We start from the raw sequence: 18,529 nt of genomic DNA, 5'->3' as shown, positions 1-18,529 counted from the left end.
ATGGAAATATACAAATGACCCAAAAATCCTGAAGTGACCAACATCTGGCCTCTTACCGGAATAAGCCTCCTTTGGTGTCTTCATCTCAAGTATCCGATGTGGGCTATGGTTCTGAAAATAAACCATTGTGTTGCATGCCTCAGCCCACAAGTGTAGTGGTAGGACCTGATCATGCAACATCGCCCTTTTTGCCCCTACTATGCTTTTTTTCTTCCTCTCAGCCACCCCATTCTGTTGAGGGTTATGGTGTGTCATCAAGTCTCGTTTAATCCCTTCTGCTGCACAAAAGTTATTAAACTCATTTGAGACATACTCACCATATTTATCACTCCATAGAGATTTAACCTTCTTGTCCAAATCCTTCTCCACCAATTCTTTAAACTCACAAAAATTTGTGAAAGTTTGATCCTTTTTCTACATGAAAAATATCCAACATTTACGAGAATAGTCATCAACAAATATAACATAATATATTTTTTTGGTCATGGATGTTGTTGAGAATGGTCCACACACATCTGAATGGACTCACTATAGAATATCCTTTTCTATGTTGTCTCAGTTGTGAAAGGAAGACGGTGTCTTTTCCCAAAGTACACCCCTTGCATGTATCAACTTACTCAAGCATACCTTTGGGAAGACTAGAAGAGATCTGTTGCAATATCTTCAAAGCCCCACGATGCAATTGGCCCAATCGCCTGTGCCACAACTCACCAACATCTCGAATCTACACTCCTTTTGCTTTTGTTCTCAAAGAAACACACTCCTCTACCTCCATCTTATAGAGATTCTTCACCCGAATCCCTATCTTCTTTACTTGACTCATGGCTATGTGTCGAAGGAATGCCTTTCCTTTCGAGAAGATCACATCATAGCCTCTATCCTCAAGAATGGCAGTGGATACCAAGTTATTATTTAGCCTAGGCACATACATAACATTATTCAAGGTGAGTGGAGTCCCATGCTCCCTTTGAAAAGTAATCATGTCCAATCCATTAACACTATACTTCCCATCGTCACCCATATCGATATGCATATGGAAATATTTCTCCTCCAAGTCACTGAATAACTCTTTGTCACTAGTCATGTGGAATGAAGCTCCATTTTCTAAGTACCATACACTTCCCATCATTGATGACACCATGCATGCAATGAGGGAAAATTCCAATTCTAATTGAGAGTCCAAAGCCTCACCCGCTTCTCCTCCTAAGGACTTCTTCTTAGACTTCTTGAGTGGACAATTTGTAGCAAAATGGCCCACCTCATGACAATGAAAGCACTTAACTTTTGTCATTTCTTTCTTCTTACCCCCATGATAAAAATCCAATTTGGAATGGGAAGCTTTCTATTTCCCCTTCTTCGCCTTAATCATTAAGGCACAGTTCTCTTCATCATCAGTCTTTGATGAAGAGTCATTCCTGGTGTTCCTCCCGATCTCCTCCTCCATAAAATCCAACCACAGTTGTTCCCAATATGGCAACGTATCCCAACCATTGACAGAGTCCTAATAACTATTCCAACTCTTTGGGAGTCCTATAAGAGCAAGTCTCACTATATCATCCTCGGCAATCGTGATTCGAACAATTCCAAGTTCATCACATAATTGAGTGAAATTGGTCAAGTATTTTGGAATAGTCTCGCCTTTCTCCATTTTGATTTTCAAAGTTTTTCCTTTAGTGCCAATTTCCTTTGGTCACGGTTGTTCTAATACAAGTTCCTCAATGTTTTCCACATAGCATACAGAGTTTCCTTGCCATGGATACTCAAGAAAATGTGGTCTCAGTCTCTCTCAAGGATTATCTGCCTCGCCTTCACCACACAATTCTTCCATTCTACCAAATTTTGTGCATCTGATGATGTTGGCTTAGGAATTTTTTGATCAACGAATTCCTTCAAGCCATTATCCTCTAGCACAACCTCCAATCTGTCTCTCCAGGCTATAAAATTCGAGTTGCCTTCCAAGGCATACTCAATCTGCAAACCATAGAATGCCATCTGTTGATCCTGAGGTATGTATTGCAAATTTGAATTTCACCTATAACCCAACACTCAAAACTTCGAAATATCCTCTAGTATATTGAATTCAACTTTGATACCATATAAAAAATCCTATAGATTCACAAGCTCATGCAATGTACTAAAGCATAGGAAAAGAGTCTACTTCTACTTTCAACCAATATAATCCAATAGATCAATGAAAACAATATGAATAAGAAGAAGATAAATCAATGCCATTGCTGAAAACCCCACTATCTGTATTGCATATATCAGAAATATGAGTGAAGATACAAAGCTTGTTCTAATTAGAGCAATTCTGCACAAGTATGCTCAACTCTCTCAGCTCACAAGCTAGCTCTTGTCCAACACTTAGCAAATTCTGCGGCTCTCCAAGCCCCTAATCTCTTGCGTAATTCCTAGGATGAATAGCCTGTATTTAAACGGAATTCATGCTTCCAAAATTGTGCAATCCAAACATAGGATCAATCTCTGATGCATGCATGATATTTACACTCCAGCAAATAATACCACTGATACTACACTGTCCCTACACTCTAGTCTCAATTAGGTCTTTCTCTGAACTGACATGCATGAGTTTCTCATGAGGGAATATTCAGTTAACTCAAGTAGCACTAGTGGATGCATTAGTGCACCAACTGACTGTTAGTCGTCTATTAATTCCAAAAACAATTTAGAACTAATTTAACTAAACTTAACGCAATAAACTAAGTGATCTAGTTTCCAACTCAATTTAAACTCATACTGGACCCCTAAAATTTAGGGAGAACATATACATGACTACAAAAAGACTTCCAACTTGAAATTCCTAAGCTAATTAAGTTAATTAAACTTAATTAATTAATTAAAAGTTTCTATGAGAATAGAATTCAATTTTAATTCTCAGTTTAATTCAAGGACAAATTAAAATGGAATTTTTTGTTGTCATTTCTCAACACAGGCATCCCCTAGAGTAGGGATATCACATGATCCCAAGCGTCCTCTACAACCCCTGCGTGTGCCTATGCAGCCTTAGCATGTGTTTGTAGTCTCTCCACCTCAACGCCAAGAGATGAGGCATGTGAGGCCATATTGTTGGCATTATGATACATATGTCGTACTTGATGGCAACCCACTCATCTCAGATAATAAATTATAGTGTAGAGAAAAGTTCACGCACTTATATGCAGAGAAAAGTTTATTTCATGTCGAGAAAAGTTCACGCACTTTTATGCAGAGAAAATTTTATTTCATGTAGAGAAAAGTTCACGCACTTTTATGCAGAGAAAAGTTTATTTCTTGGTATTTGAACCTATGAGGAAAAGCGTGTATATGTTGGAGAAGTTACCTTTGGTCCATGGTAGTTAGTCCTTGGTATTTGAACCTATGAGGAAAAGCGGGTATATGCTGGAGAACTTACCTTTGGTCCATGGTAGTTAGTCCTTGGTATTTGAACCTATGAGGAAAAGCGCGTATATGTTGGAGAACTTACCTTTGGTCCATGGTAGTTAGTCCTTGGTATTTGAACCTATGAGGAAAAGCGCGTATATGTTGGAGAACTTACCTTTGGTCCATGGTAGTTACTCCTTGGTATTTGAACCTATGGTTTTGGACCATGGTACTTCGTCAAAAGTGTTGATCTCACGTACTTTCATGGTTGGTTCATGGTATTAGTCCAACAGTTTTTTGATCCTATGGTTTTGGCCCATGGTATTGTGAAAGGCCTAAGCCTATATAAAGCAAAGGAGATCACTTGGGTAATTCATCCTTGCAATTGAATATCTTAAGATCTGAAATATTGGGTTATTGTTTTGAAAGTTTGATCTATGAAAGTGAAGTTGAAAGCGAATCTGTGAAGGGTGATCTCTCCAGCGCTGCAGCTGCGGAAGTAGAGAGGCGCCACAGAAGGCGCAGTGCGGAGGCGCCAGAGAAGGCGCAGTGCGGAGGCGCCACAGAAGGCGCAGTGCGGAGACGCCATAGAGGCGCCACAGAAGGCGCAGTGCGGAGGCGCCACAGAAGGCGCAGTGCGGAGGCGCCACAAAAGGCGCAGTGCGGATGCGCCACAGAAGGCGCAGCGCAGAGGCGCCACAGAAGGCGCAGTGCGGAGGCGCCACAAAAGGCGTAGTGCAGAGGCGCCACAGAAGGCGCAGTGCGGAGACGCCACAGAGGCGCCACAGAAGGCGCAGTGCGGAGGCGCCACAGAAGGCGCAGTGCGGAGGCGCCACAGAAGGCACAGTGCGGAAACGCCATAGAGGCGCCATAGAAGGCGCAGTGCGGAGGCGCCACAGAAGGCGCAGGTGCGGTGGTCGCGGTGCCACAGAAGGCGCAGGTGTGGAGGTAGTACAGATATCCGCAGATCTATACCAGTGAAGTTGCGATCCCTGCTTAAAATTTGTTTTAACTGCCTTTGACTATTCTGCAGGGTTTTGGGTGCATAACTAATGTTTGGTTACTGGTATTGAGTTCAGATAACAGCATGATTAATGACTTATCTTTATGTACTAGATCTTGTTGATAACTCTCATAATATCATTGTATATGTATGGATCTGGTGATTGGGTGATTCAGAAGGTTGTTTGATTATGAGCTTCAATGTTGTTGTTGGGTCCAGTATGAAAATTGGATGAAAAGTGGCCTTTCAGATTATGTGTTGTGCTTCAGTGTATCTAGTCTGAAAATTGATGAAACGTGGTACCTGGAGGAGAGAAGATTGTAGGCCAGCGCCTATGTACTAGTATCTATGCTAGTACAAAAGCTAAGGGAGATCTTTGGAGCATTGTAGCAGGTAGCAGCCTGCGTACTAGTAAATGGATCGGCTAGTACAAGAGCAAAGGGGGTTGTAGCTCCCGTACTGGTATAAGACTGCACCAGTACAAATATTGTAAAATGATTTTCTTATTAAGAAGAATATTGAGATGACTTGCAGCAGGTGGTTTTTCTCCCGCATTGGGTTTCCACCTTATATCATGGTGTTCATGTGTGTGCCTTATGTGTGATGATCTATTCTCTATTACGGCATCTGTTATCTGATAATATGGTTGATAATGTTCTAATGCACTCGTTGAAGATCAATTAACTTAATCATAAGAAGTTGTGGAAGTAGCATATATGAATCTGATTATGGAAATGAAAAAGTTTTATTAATGTGATAATACTGATTCACTCCCCCCCCTCTCAGTATTATTTCCAACAATTGGTATCAGAGCAGGTCCTTTGATAGAAGCTTGATCGCTTGAAGGAGATCCGTGGAACAATGGGAAAGAAGCTTAAGAAGAAAGCACCTAAGAAAAAGAAGTCATCTCAGAAGAACTATGACAGTGGGAGAATCGATTGGGGATTAGGTATAAGAAGCTCTTCAGATTCAGAATCATTATCAGGTATGAATATATTATCCTCTAATGTTCCAACTATCTTTCCTTTTGGAAGAGATGAAAGTGATAGCGAAACTACTGAATTTTCTCTTATGGGTGAACAAGAAAGATATCGAATAGAGGCAGAATTTAAAAGGCTGACAGACAAAATTAGAGATCAACAAGATCTATTGAACAAAAGCGAATGTGATTTCAAAGAAGAAGCTACCAAACTAAAGGCCCAACTAGAAGAAGGAAACAAGGTAAGAAAGCTACTGAAGGACAAGGAAGACCAATGTCAAAAATTGCAGCATGAAGTGACATCATTAAGAAAAGAAGTCAACGAAAGAAGCACAACCATCAAGAAACTCAAAGATAGATCCAGCTACTATGAAAATCTTGAAGCTACAATCCTCTCATTAAAAGGAGATCTTGAAGAATCAAAGAAGCAGAATACATATCTACTCCAAGCTATTGCAAAACAAGAAAACGAAGTCACCAGCTTAAAATCTCAACTAGAATGTGCCTTCCGAGTTCGTCAAATGCAGCAGGATCTAAATGAAGAACAAGAAAATGAGATTCTCAAACTAAGGGAACAAATGGAAGAAGGAAGGAAAGCTGAAGAAGATTTGAAAAAGCAATCTCTTGAAAAGGAAGAACAGCTTCAGGTTGAGGTAAATATCTTGAAAGGTAAACTAGAAGAAAAGGATAAGCTTTTACGATTTCAAGATAGTTATAAAGTCTTGGATGATATTCTTAGTAGTCAAAGGTCTCCTGCTATAAAGACTGGTCTTGGTTTCCATGAATCTGTTGAAGGTGAATTTAGTTCACAAGGTGAGGCAAGGAACTCTAAAGAGAAATCTAAAGTGATCAACGAAGAAATGAAAGATCAATCTCATCATCAACCAAGAAAAGAGATTCCTCAAAGAAAATCCTTTACTCCTCCTATGAATAATGTTGAATGTTATGTATGTCATAATCTTGGACATCTTGCAGCTAGATGTAGAAGAAGAAGGGTTCAAGACCATTATGCAGAAAGATCATCACATTCAAGGTACTTTTATGGATATTGCTTTACTTGCAATATGTTTGGTCACAAAGCTGCTGATTGTTACAGGAGGAATATGAAACATGTAAGATGTTATGCATGTAACAAGCTTGGACATATAGCTAAGGAATGCAGGAAAAAAGTGTGGGCACCATATCAAAAGGAGAAAATGTCATCATCACACTTGAAGATATGGAGGAAAAAGGAAGTACAGTCAAAAAAAGGCGGCACTGCACAACGTACAGACATACTAGAATCAGAGGGAGCTGAAAGTACAAAACTTCAGTGTCCTGAATCTCATATGCAAACTCCATAAAGGAAAGTTGCATATATGCGCGAGTTAGTTACTGCACAGTCGCGTATATGATTGTTTGAAGAAAGGCAGTAGGGACAGATTCAAGAGAAGGATCAATTTTTCTCTAGTTAATAATAATGATGTGTGGATCAGGGAAAATTTTAGGAACCCCCCCTAAATTTATAAGTATAATAAATGGGCGAATCTCCATGGTATATAGGAAAATTTTAGTCAATTATAAAATCTTGTAAGATCTTCGTGAGTCTTTCACTAAATAATAAAACTTTGTAAATTAAAACTTTGTAAAGTCCTAGTGAATCTTAGCATAGGCTACATGCTAGTTTAATTCCCCCATTTAAATAGGCTACATTCCAGGTGAATACCATGGGTCAATACCATGTGCCATTTTGGTGAATACCATGGGTCAATACCATGTGCCATTTTTATTTTTATTAATTCTAATATTAGGGTTAATAATGGTTTTTTGCATGGTATTAATAACAATCTAGTCCATGGTATTTGTCCCATAGTATTTTGGCCATAGGTCACCTAAATATAACCCATTTTTTGAGTGTTCGTAAATATAAGGTGACTTATGGAGTAAATACAAAAAGATGTTTTATTTGTTTACCATACCTCTCGTTTATTTATATTTTTATTAATTTACCATACCTCTTTTACAAATATGGTATTTGGCCCATAGGATTCACTTAAATAAAACCTCTTTCTTGAGCCTTCATAAATAGAACGTGGGTTATGGACTAAATATGAAAAGAGGTTTTATTTATTTACGATACGTCTAGTTTATTTATATTTTTATTTATTTACCATACCTTTTGAGTAAGTATAAAAAGACGTTTTATTTATTTACCATACCTACACTTTACTATATTTTTATTTGTTTACACCCTTACATGTATATAAGGTGACTTATGGAGTAAATATAAAAAATGTTTTATTTATTTACCATACCTCTCATTTATTTATATTTTTATTAATTTACCATACCTCTTTTATAAATATGGTATTTGGCCCATAGGATTCACTTAAATAAACCTATTCTTGAAAATGGGCGAATGGAAGGTTGTAAGTCCTAATTTCAAGGGCTAAATTTACCTTTTTTACCCTCTCCCTTAAAATAAGGTGGGCTATTTGAGGTGATTTGTAAAAATGTACTATGATACAAAATATTCGCCCACTAAAAATTTAAAACCCCTTAATTTCGCCAAAGGGCGAACATTCGCCCCTAAAATTATCCTTGGTGTGGATATGATGGTTAGAAGTGTTTTGGTTCTAACTTGATATTGATGATGTCTTGATACTTCTTATTGATATGCATGATCAGACAGATGGCACAGGTTTAGAGGGAGCATATGGACTTAATGCATTATTGGCATTATGGTTAATAGTCCTTGGTGATGATACTTATATGGATAAATGATTCATCTTGCTATGGTTATGAGTTGTTCACATGGTTCTTGGATCAGATTTATGGTTGATTCTCTAATGATGCTTGCATGGGAAGCACTTAGCTTGAATTCACATCTTCTTGATGTTGAGTCACTCATACGCTGCTATCGTCATATGCATAAAGATCATATATTACAGTTATGATTCCTTTCATTCTTGGCACAAATGGATGAGGATTGTTGGCTGGATACAGGGATGATTATTCAAAGTTGCATTGTTGGAGACATGATGATAATGAGCTCTTATCTATATGATGATAGGATTGTTTCATACATACGTTGATTAATGCAGATATTCCAAATTGATGATACTTGATTCATGTAGATCTGGATGGCTATGATGTTTCTCACATAGAATGTGAAATTTTGTTGATGCGGACATACCTTGATGATTCATGCACTAATACAAGTTTCTGGTCTAGTTGTTGTTGACAGATACTATGGAGCAGATCATAAAGTGTTGTTGCTGATGTTCATCTTATTTAGGTGATGTCATATCAAGACTCATGATGTAATAGTGTCATCTCTTCAGGTCATGTAACGACCTATGTTGGTTTCCCCACTATGCCTGGGATGAAGATGTAATGTATTTGGTTTTCATTTTTCTGATATATCCCCACTTGGTTGGGTGATGGATGTATGTATTGAATCTTTTCGGAAGGTCATTTGTGATGTAGAACATCCTTTTGCAGACCTTGCTTACAGTCAGGGGGAGCCTGAGCATGAACAACACCATATAGCAGAGCAGACATTTCAGCTTGTTCTCAGAAAGAGCATGATCAGATTGGTGCACCATGACATATACAAAGGGGGAGCTCATTCAGAGATTTCAACAAGTACTCAGGGGGAGCTTATAATGCATTGTTGGCATTATGGAGGACGTACAGAAGGAGATCTTGGATGCTGGTCTGATTATTGCTGCAATCTATCTCTTTCATGGTCATTTATGGTGTTTGGTGGATTATGTTTCTTCTTTGCAGATCTGGTTTATAGTCAGGGGGAGCATGTTCTTAGGGGGAGCATAACCCTTTGCCCTTGATGTCAAAGGGGGAGAGTGATTGGTTGTTGTTGCCATCAAGTCCAAAGGGGGAGATTGTTGGCATTATGATACATATGTTGTACTTGATGGCAACCCACTCATCTTAGATAATAAATTATAGTGTAGAGAAACGTTCACGCACTTATATGCAGAGAAAAGTTTATTTCATGTAGAGAAAAGTTCACGCACTTTTATGCAGAGAAAAGTTTATTTCATGTAGAGAAAAGTTCACGCACTTTTATGCAGAGAAAATTTTATTTCTTGGTATTTGAACCTATGAGGAAAAGCGTGTATATGTTGGAGAAGTTACCTTTGGTCCATGGTAGTTAGTCCTTGGTATTTGAACCTATGAGGAAAAGCGCGTATATGTTGGAGAACTTACCTTTGGTCCATGGTAGTTAGTCCTTGGTATTTGAACCTATGAAGAAAAGCACGTATATGTTGGAGAACTTACCTTTGGTCCATGGTAGTTAGTCCTTGGTATTTGAAACTATGAGGAAAAGCGCGTATATGTTGGAGAACTTACCTTTGGTCCATGGTAGTTAGTCCTTGGTATTTGAACCTATGGTTTTGGACCATGGTACTTCGTCAAAAGTGTTGATCTCGCATAGTTTCATGGTTGGTTCATGGTATTAGTCCAACAGTTTTTTGATCCTATGGTTTTGGCTCGTGGTATTGTGAAAGGCCTAAGCCTATATAAAGCAAAGGATATCACTTGGCTAATTCATCCTTGTAATTGAATATCTTAAGATCTGAAATATTGGGTTATTGTTTTGAAAGTTTGATCTATGAAAGTGAAGTTGAAAGCGAATCTGTGAAGGGTGATCTCTCGAGTATTGCAGCTACGGAAGTACAGAGGCGCCACAGAAAGCGCAGTGCGGAGGCGCCACAGAAGGCGCAGTGCGGAGGCGCCACAAAAGGCGCAGTGCGGAGACGCCACAGAGGCGCCACAAAAGGCGCAGTGCAGAGGCGCCACAGAAGGCGCAGTGCAGAGGCGCCACAAAAGGTGCAGTGCAGAGGCACCACAGAAGGCGTAGTGCGGAGGTGCCACAGAAGGCGCAGTGCAGAGGTACCACAGAAGGTGCAGTACAGAGGCGCCACAGAAGGCGCAGTGCAGAGGCGCCATAGAAGGCGCAGTGCGGAGACGCCACAGAGGCGCCACAGAAGGCGCAGTGCGGAGGTGCCATAGAAGGCACAGTGCGGAGGCGTCACAGAAGGCGCAGTGTGGAGACGCCACAGAGGCGCCATAGAAGGCGCAGTGTGGAGGCGCCACAGAAGGCGCAGGTGCGGTGGTCGCGGCACCACAGAAGGCGCAGGTGCGGAGGTAGTACAGATATCCGCAGATCTATACCAGTGAAGTTGCGATCCCTGCTTAAAATTTGTTTTAACTGCCTTTGACTATTCTGCAGGGTTTTGGGTGCATAACTGATGTTTGGTTACTGGTATTGAGTTCAGATAACAGCACGATTAATGACTTATATTTATGTACTAGATCTGGTTGATAACTCTCATAATATCATTGTATATGTATGGATCTGGTGATTGGGTGATTCAGAAGGTTGTTTGATTATGAGCTTCAATGTTGTTGTTGGGTCCAGTATGAAAATTGGATGAAAAGTGGCCTTTCAGATTATGTGTTGTGCTTCAGTGTATCCAGTCTGAAAATTGATGAAACGTGGTACCTGGAGGAGAGAAGATTGTAGGCCAGCGCCTATGTACTAGTATCTAAGCTAGTACAAAAGCTAAGGGAGATCTTTGGAGCATTGTAGCAGGTAGCAGCCTGCGTACTAGTAAATGGATCAGCTAGTACAAGAGCAATGGGGGTTGTAGCTCCCGTACTGGTATAAGACTGCACCAGTACAAATATTGTAAAAGGATTTTCTTATTAAGAAGAAGATTGAGATGACTTGCAGCAGGTGGTTTTTCTCCCGCATTGGGTTTCCACCTTATATCATGGTGTTCATGTGTGTGCCTTATGTGTGATGATCTATTCTCTATTACGTCATCTGTTATCTGATAATATGGTTGATAATGTTCTAATGCACTCATTGAAGATCAATTAACTTAATCATAAGAAGTTGTGGAAGTAGCATATATGAATCTGATTATGGAAATGAAAAAGTTTTATTAATGTGATAATACTAATTCACCCCCCCCTCTCAGTATTATTTCCAACACATATGGATGAGGAAAATAATTGTGGGTATTTTTAGTTAGGAGATGGATCTCATAGTGATTTATTGTGATAATCAAAGTTGTATCACAATATCTGAGAATCCAATATTTCATGATAGGTCCAAGAACATTGATATCAAGTACCATCACTTGGGGGATTGTGTGCATAGGAGAATTATGATGCTACAATACATTCCAAATGAGGATAATGATGAAAATATCTGGACAAAGGCATTGTCAAGAGGCAAATTCGAATTCCATAGGTGTAGGATAGGGGTGGTGCATAATCCCTTTCTTGCTAAGAGGGAGTGACAAAAATTATAGCAAGTAAGGCTCAATTTGACTTTTTCCATAGTCAAATTGAGAAATTTGATTTTTCACATTAGTGGGATGACTTAGATTGCAGTTAGCTAGAGTGACATGGCCTTGTCTACTAGTTAACTAAGTAAATTTGAGTTATAGGCTAGATGTAGAGTTGTGCATGTAGTTATTGCTAAAATTTAGCAATCTAGTTTAGTTATTTTCAGTTGAATTCATTTAATTGAGCTCAAGTAATTAATTGAGTCAGTTGAAGGTCAGTTGAGTAGTAGAATTGTTGTTAACTCAGTGATCTTTGAGTTATACTAGTCAATCAGCTAAAAATCACCTAGACTTGCATGGAATTCGAATTGTATACTAGTTGAGTGTACATGCTTGGAAATTAAACAGGTGATCAATTCCTTGGGAATTTCACAAGGAAATTGGGAATTCCCCTATTATTTAGGAGCTCAATTTCTCCTGAATTATGCAAGGAAATAGGAGGAATTTGGGGCCTTGAATTGGCTAAGTGTTGAATAGAGAAAAATAATCAACGGGAGAATAGGTTTATAGTGCATGGTGTGCTTCAAGATTGAAGCAAGAGTAATAGTTTCTTATTCTCATATGACTAATGAAAAGTAGCGGAGGGGTTTTTTCTAGTTGGTTTCCCCTATAAATCATTGTGTTCTTTTGGCTTTGATGGTTTCATTTCATTACATGTGTTTCTAAATTGTTATTTACATTCCACAAAATTATAGAGGAAATCTGCAATCTCTTGTTTCTGGTTCAAATTCATCAGTAGTAGCAAATTTATATTAATTTCTAGAATTTGAGCTATGGAGAGCTATTTGTACATGTGCTAAACATAGGGGATACTTTCATTACATGTCAACGAATGCTTGGAGTTGTACATGTGCAAAATGTGCACAATCATCCTGTTGATGACCTCTATGTGGTCATCAATTTGGGGGTGGAAGGAAATGATTTGGTGTGCTTGGTATCCAACAATGACAAAAGGATCAACTAGAATGAACTTAGTAACCTATTATCTTGATCTAATATGATGGTTTGTGGGATCCAAAAATGTACCCACACCCGTTAAAATAAGAGATTAGCAGTGGCTTCTATTGTGATACTCTTCTTGTGTTAGGTCCCTATAATACTAGCAATTCCCCCATTACTATTGTCATTGTAGCCCTTATTATTATTTTTGTGCCCTTATTGTCCTCATATTGTTATTATTGTGCCCCATAGAAGCCCACTATTGTTATTATTGTGACCTTATATTATTATTGTTATGTTGACTTTGATTATATTGTGACCCCTTAGACTCCTCTATATAGAAAGGAGGTTTTGTCATTTGTATCATCCAATAATTGTTCATTTGTGTAATGTAAAGGAGGGCTCCCCCTCAATGAGACTAATTTTGAAGTCGTTGAGTTATCTTTTCTTCTATTTTGTGAGCTGGTTACATAACATTTTGTATCAGAGCCTTGGATTCTAGGGTTTCGCTGCTCCAAACAGGTCATCGTGGGATTTTCGCTATAACTTTTTTTCTACGACGTTTCCGAAGATGAAATTAAAACTCATTTGAGCCAAAATCTTGTTGAACCTCGGGTTTGAAATTTCAGATCTTTTCTTGCTATATTTTCATAGATAGGATCCAAGGAAGAAGGGGTTTTTGCAGGCTCCTAAATTATATCTCAAATAGGTGACCTGGGGAAAATTGGCATAACATTCGCTCTGGCCATCCGATTGAAATTTTGTAAAAAATTATAGAAATAAAACAGCCAGTAGTTTTTTGTGTATCAGTTTCAAGTCCTAAGGTCGAAACAATGACACATGGCACTTTGTACAAGTTTGATCTACTAAACCAGTCTAAAATCAAGTCATCGTGGGAGATTTGGAATAAATATTTCTTGGAGAATCCAATCTTGATCAGAATTATGGGGTTGGAAAGAGGACTCAAAGTTCTACCATAAGATGCAATTTCAGACCTTGGTGATCCAAAATTACAAAGCTACAACAGATTCAATATCGAGCTCCTACAAAGTGAAAAAAGGTGTTAAGTTTTTTTTAATTTGCATAAGTTTGGTTTGAAAAATTAGTTTGAAGGAATTCAAAGGAAATAGTGAAGCATACTTATCTTTAATTTATGCCCCAAAGAAACAAAATGGAAACAACTGGTAAGCAACCTAAAATATCTAACATGACTCATGAAGAAAAGGAAGATGCAACATGATATATCAAAATTACGAGACCAAGTGCAACAAAATTTACTCTCACAAAAAGTAACAGAAGCTAATATGGTTGGTTTAAAGAAAGGAATGGAAGCTAATATGGATAGTTTAAGAAAGGTGTGGAAGCTAAGATGGATGGTATAGAAGAAAAACTTGAAGGCAACATGGAAGATTTGAAGACAGATTTAACAAAGTTGCTACAAGAAATGCTTACTAATGTCGAAAGGGTAGTAAAGGAAACTCATGATGAGAACAAAAGAAAGGTTAATCATTATTTCATAGACTCTAACATTGGACTGAAGACCCACCATGTTCCAAAGATCGATATGAGGAATTTTGATGGCAAGGATCCTATAACATGGATACTACAGATGGATCAATATTTCGATCTCCATAATGTGAAAACACACACAAAAGGTATGCATTGAAACTTTATATTTGGAACCAAATAAGTTTGTATGATATCAATGGATTTTCTCTCATAAACAAATTCTCACTTGGGCAATTTTTATGGAATAAATGATAGTGCATTATGAGGATACAAAAAGCAACATTTTTTTATCTAATTGATAAATCTCAAACAAAAGAGTTCAATGATGGATCACATTGGACTTCAAAAAATAGAATATAATGGTAAAATATATTCCAAAGGATCATAGGATTGATGTGTTCATAGGGACTTTAAATGATAAAATCCAACATGAGGTTCACCTTTGGGAACCTGATTCATTGGAGAAGGTATTCAGGTTGGCAAGAAAAATGGAAAGAAAAATTATGGCAACAAGGAAGCCTACCACTCACAACTATAAATATGGAAGTGTTGTTTCCCCTAGCCTTCCACAACCTACAAGGTTGACAACACAAAAATTGGAATAAAAAAGAGCAAAAGGGCTTTGTTATAGTTGTGATAGAAAATACACTAAAGGTCATAAGTGTGCTAAGAAGAAATTATTTACCTAGATTGTGAAGAGGAGGAAGAGAAGGAACGAGAAACGTCAAAAGAAGAGAATATACACCAGGAACAAACCCTAGAGAAAGAAGAAATGAATCCGTCCATATCTTGTAATGCATTGGCCGAAATTACCACTCCTAAAACTATCAAGATAGAAGGAAATATCAAGAAGAAAAAGGTAATAGTGTTGATTTATTTGGGAAATACCCTTAATTTTATTCATTGTAAGATAAACAAAGAATTGAATTGCTTCCTATATCTAGAACTAGAGTGTCAAGTGATGATTGCAAGTGGAGGAACCATAAATTTCTCTGGAAAGCGCCATAATATAAAGCTATCCATGGGAGAATATGTATTGAATGGCCCAATGCTTTCCATTCCAATGGGTGGTGTTGATGTTGTACTAGGAGTCCAATGGCTACAATCCTTGGGTACAATAGCTTTTAATTTTCAAGAACTTTTCATGAAATTTTGTTTGGAAGGAAGGGAAGTTGAATTAAGGGGTATCGCAGGGAAACCGAGAAATATAATCACCTCGAATGGAATGATAAATATTATAAATAAATAACAACGAGGCGTAATTTCACAATTATATTCGCTAGAGGTTCCCACATTGAAATCAGCTATTTCTCCAAATCTCCAAAAAAGTCTTGGAAAATAATTACAAGGTATTTGAGACTCCCAAAGGCCTCCCACCTATTCATGATCATCATCATGCTATTCATTTGATTCTAGGAAGTGTTCCTCCAAACATCAAGCATTACAGATATCCCTATGCGTAAAAGAGTGAAATTGAATGTATGGTTGCAGGTTGGAGGCTAGTATAATTCAACCTAGTCAAATTTCTTTCTCTTCTCTAATAGTATTTGTGCACAAGAAGGATGGATCATGGTGCATGTTTCTAGATTATAGGGAGTTCAACAAGCTCACTATAAAAGATAAATTTCCCATTTCGGCCATTGATGAATTATTGGATGAATTGCATGGATCAATTTACTTCACAAAGTTGGATCTTCATTTAGGATATCATCAAATCAGAATGAAGGCTGAAGACATTCTGAAAACAACATTTAGAACTCATGAGGATCATTATTATTTTTTCGTCATGCCTTTTAGGCTTACCAATGCATCTTCTACATTTCAAGGTTTGATGAATTCCATTTTCAAACCCTTCCTTATAAACTTTGTGTTAGTATTTTTTGATGATATACTAATCTACAACAAGTCTCGGAAGGATCATAATCAACATGTTGACAAGGTGCTCAAATTATTGGAGGAGAAACAATTATATCAAAAAAGTTCCAAATCTTTCTTTGGAGTACAAGAGGTGGAATATCTGGGTCGTATTATATCTCATGAAGGTGTTAAGGTGGACCCTAGCAAAATTAAATTCATTAAGGAATGGAAAATCCCCACATCCATAAAGCATCTTCGAAGATTTCTCGAGTTGACAAGGTATTATCGCAAGTTTGTTAGGAATTATGGGAGAATAGCAGCACCTCTAACAACATTATTGAAGAAAGATGCATTTCATGGACTCCAGAAGCAATGAAGGGCTTTGAACATCTTAAAGAGGCAATGTGTCAAGCACCAGTCTTAGTTACGCCAGACTTCACAAAAACCTTTACTTTGGAATATGATGCCTCAGGAAATGGAATTGGTGTCGTTTTAATGAAATAAGAAAGAACAATTGCTTTTGAAAGTTGTCCAATCAAATGAAAGTATTTACATAAAGCTATTTATGAGAAAGAAATGTTGGCAATACTACATGCACTTAAGAAATGGCGACCCTACCTAATGAGAAGACACTTCAAGATAAAGACAGATCATGATAGTCTTAAATACTTTTTAGAACAAAGATTATCTTCAGAAGAGTAGCAAAAATGGGTCACAAATATCTTGGGTGATGTGTTATGAAACCAGCTCAAGAAAAGATAGATCAACGCCTTCGAATTCAGCCTCTTCGAGGGGGCAACCTCCTTTACATTACATAAATGAACAATTCTTGGATGATACAAATGACAAAACCTCCTTTCTATATATAGGAGTCTAAGGAGTCACAATATAATCCAGCCGACCTAACAATAATAATATAAAGCCACAAAAATAACAATAGAGGGATTCTATGGGGCACAGAAATAACAATATGGGGGTAATAGGGGCACAACAATATAAATAAGGGGTATAACTACAATAGTAATGGGGTAATCACTAGTATTATAGGGACCCAACATGCCCCTCTCCTTCAAAAAAGTGTTGTCCTCAACACTTGAGCAGTTCTGGATACTTCTGCATAAAATTCTCATCCTCCCATGTGGAATCTTCAGCGGATAAGTTCTTCCACTTGATAAGATACTCTGAAATTGATCGATTTCGTAGCTGTCGAGTTCTTGTTTCTGTGACTGCTTCCGGTTCCAATATAATTTTTCCTTCCTCGTCAAGTTCTGGCAATATTGTTTGAACTCGGAGCTTGTCGCCTATAACCTTCTTTAAAATTGAAACATGGAAAACTGGGTGCAATCGAGAAGCTGCAGGAAGCTCCAATTTGTATGCCATAGTACCAATCTTTTCCAACACCTTGTACGGACCATAATACTTTGGTGATAATTTATTATCCTTCTTAGCTTGCTTTAGGGACATTTGCTTATATGGTTGTAGCCGTAGGAATACCCAATCACCTACATCAAAACTTCTTTCACTGCGATGTTGATTTGCCTGTTGTTTCATTCTATTTTGTGCCAACACGAGGTTATCCTTTAAGAGTTGGAGGACTTGTTGTTGATGTTCGATGTGATGTTCCACTGCTTGAACCTTAGAATTTTCTCTTAAATATGATGTGATGGATGGTGGTTGATACCCATAAAGTGCCATAAATGGGGTCATTTTTGTTGCTGTATGGAAGGAAGTGTTATACCACCATTCAGCCAGAGGCAACCATTTGACCCATTGTGTCTGTTTATCAGATACAAAGCAACGAAGATATCCTTCCAAACATTTGTTTACTATCTCAGTTTGCCCATCAGATTGAGGATGATAAGATGAGCTATGAGCTAACTGAGTACCAAGACAAGAAAATAATTTTGTCCAAAAATTTCCAGTGAAAATGGGATCTCTGTCACTTACAATAATCTTTGGGTTTCCATGTAGCTTTTGAACTGTTTCCATAAATGCAGTAGAAACTGTACTGGCTTTAAATGGATGTGATAATGCACAAAAGTGTGCATACTTGGTAAGTCTGTCAACTACCACCATGATGACACTCTTTCCCTCAGACTTGGGTAAACCTGTGATAAAATCCATTGAAACCTCCTCCCAACGTTGGCTTGGAATGGATAAAGGTTGTAATAGACCCGGTGTCTTAATTGTTTCAACTTTATTTTGTTGGCAAACCAAACATTCCACCACAAACTTTTGAATATCTGATTTAAGGCCATCCCAAAAAAATTCCTTCTTAACCCTGTGGTAAGTTTTTAAAAATCCTGAGTGCCCTCCTAAGGGAGAAGTGTGCAATTCCATAAGAATCTTTTGTTTTAGCTGGGAATTCTTACAGAGGTATAAGCGATCTTTGTACCATAACGAATCATTTTTCCAGCTAAATGTATCAGAAGTACTGGAATCTTGTTGTAGCTTTCGAATAAGTGCCCACACTTCTTCGTCATTCTTTCATTCCTC

This window comes from Pinus tabuliformis, chromosome 2_1, assembly GCF_031772625.1.
Source record: "Pinus tabuliformis cultivar Carrire ecotype Pingquan chromosome 2_1, CPIR1, whole genome shotgun sequence".
NCBI lineage: Eukaryota > Viridiplantae > Streptophyta > Pinopsida > Pinales > Pinaceae > Pinus > Pinus tabuliformis.
Note: the sequence above shows the minus strand (reverse complement) of the source record.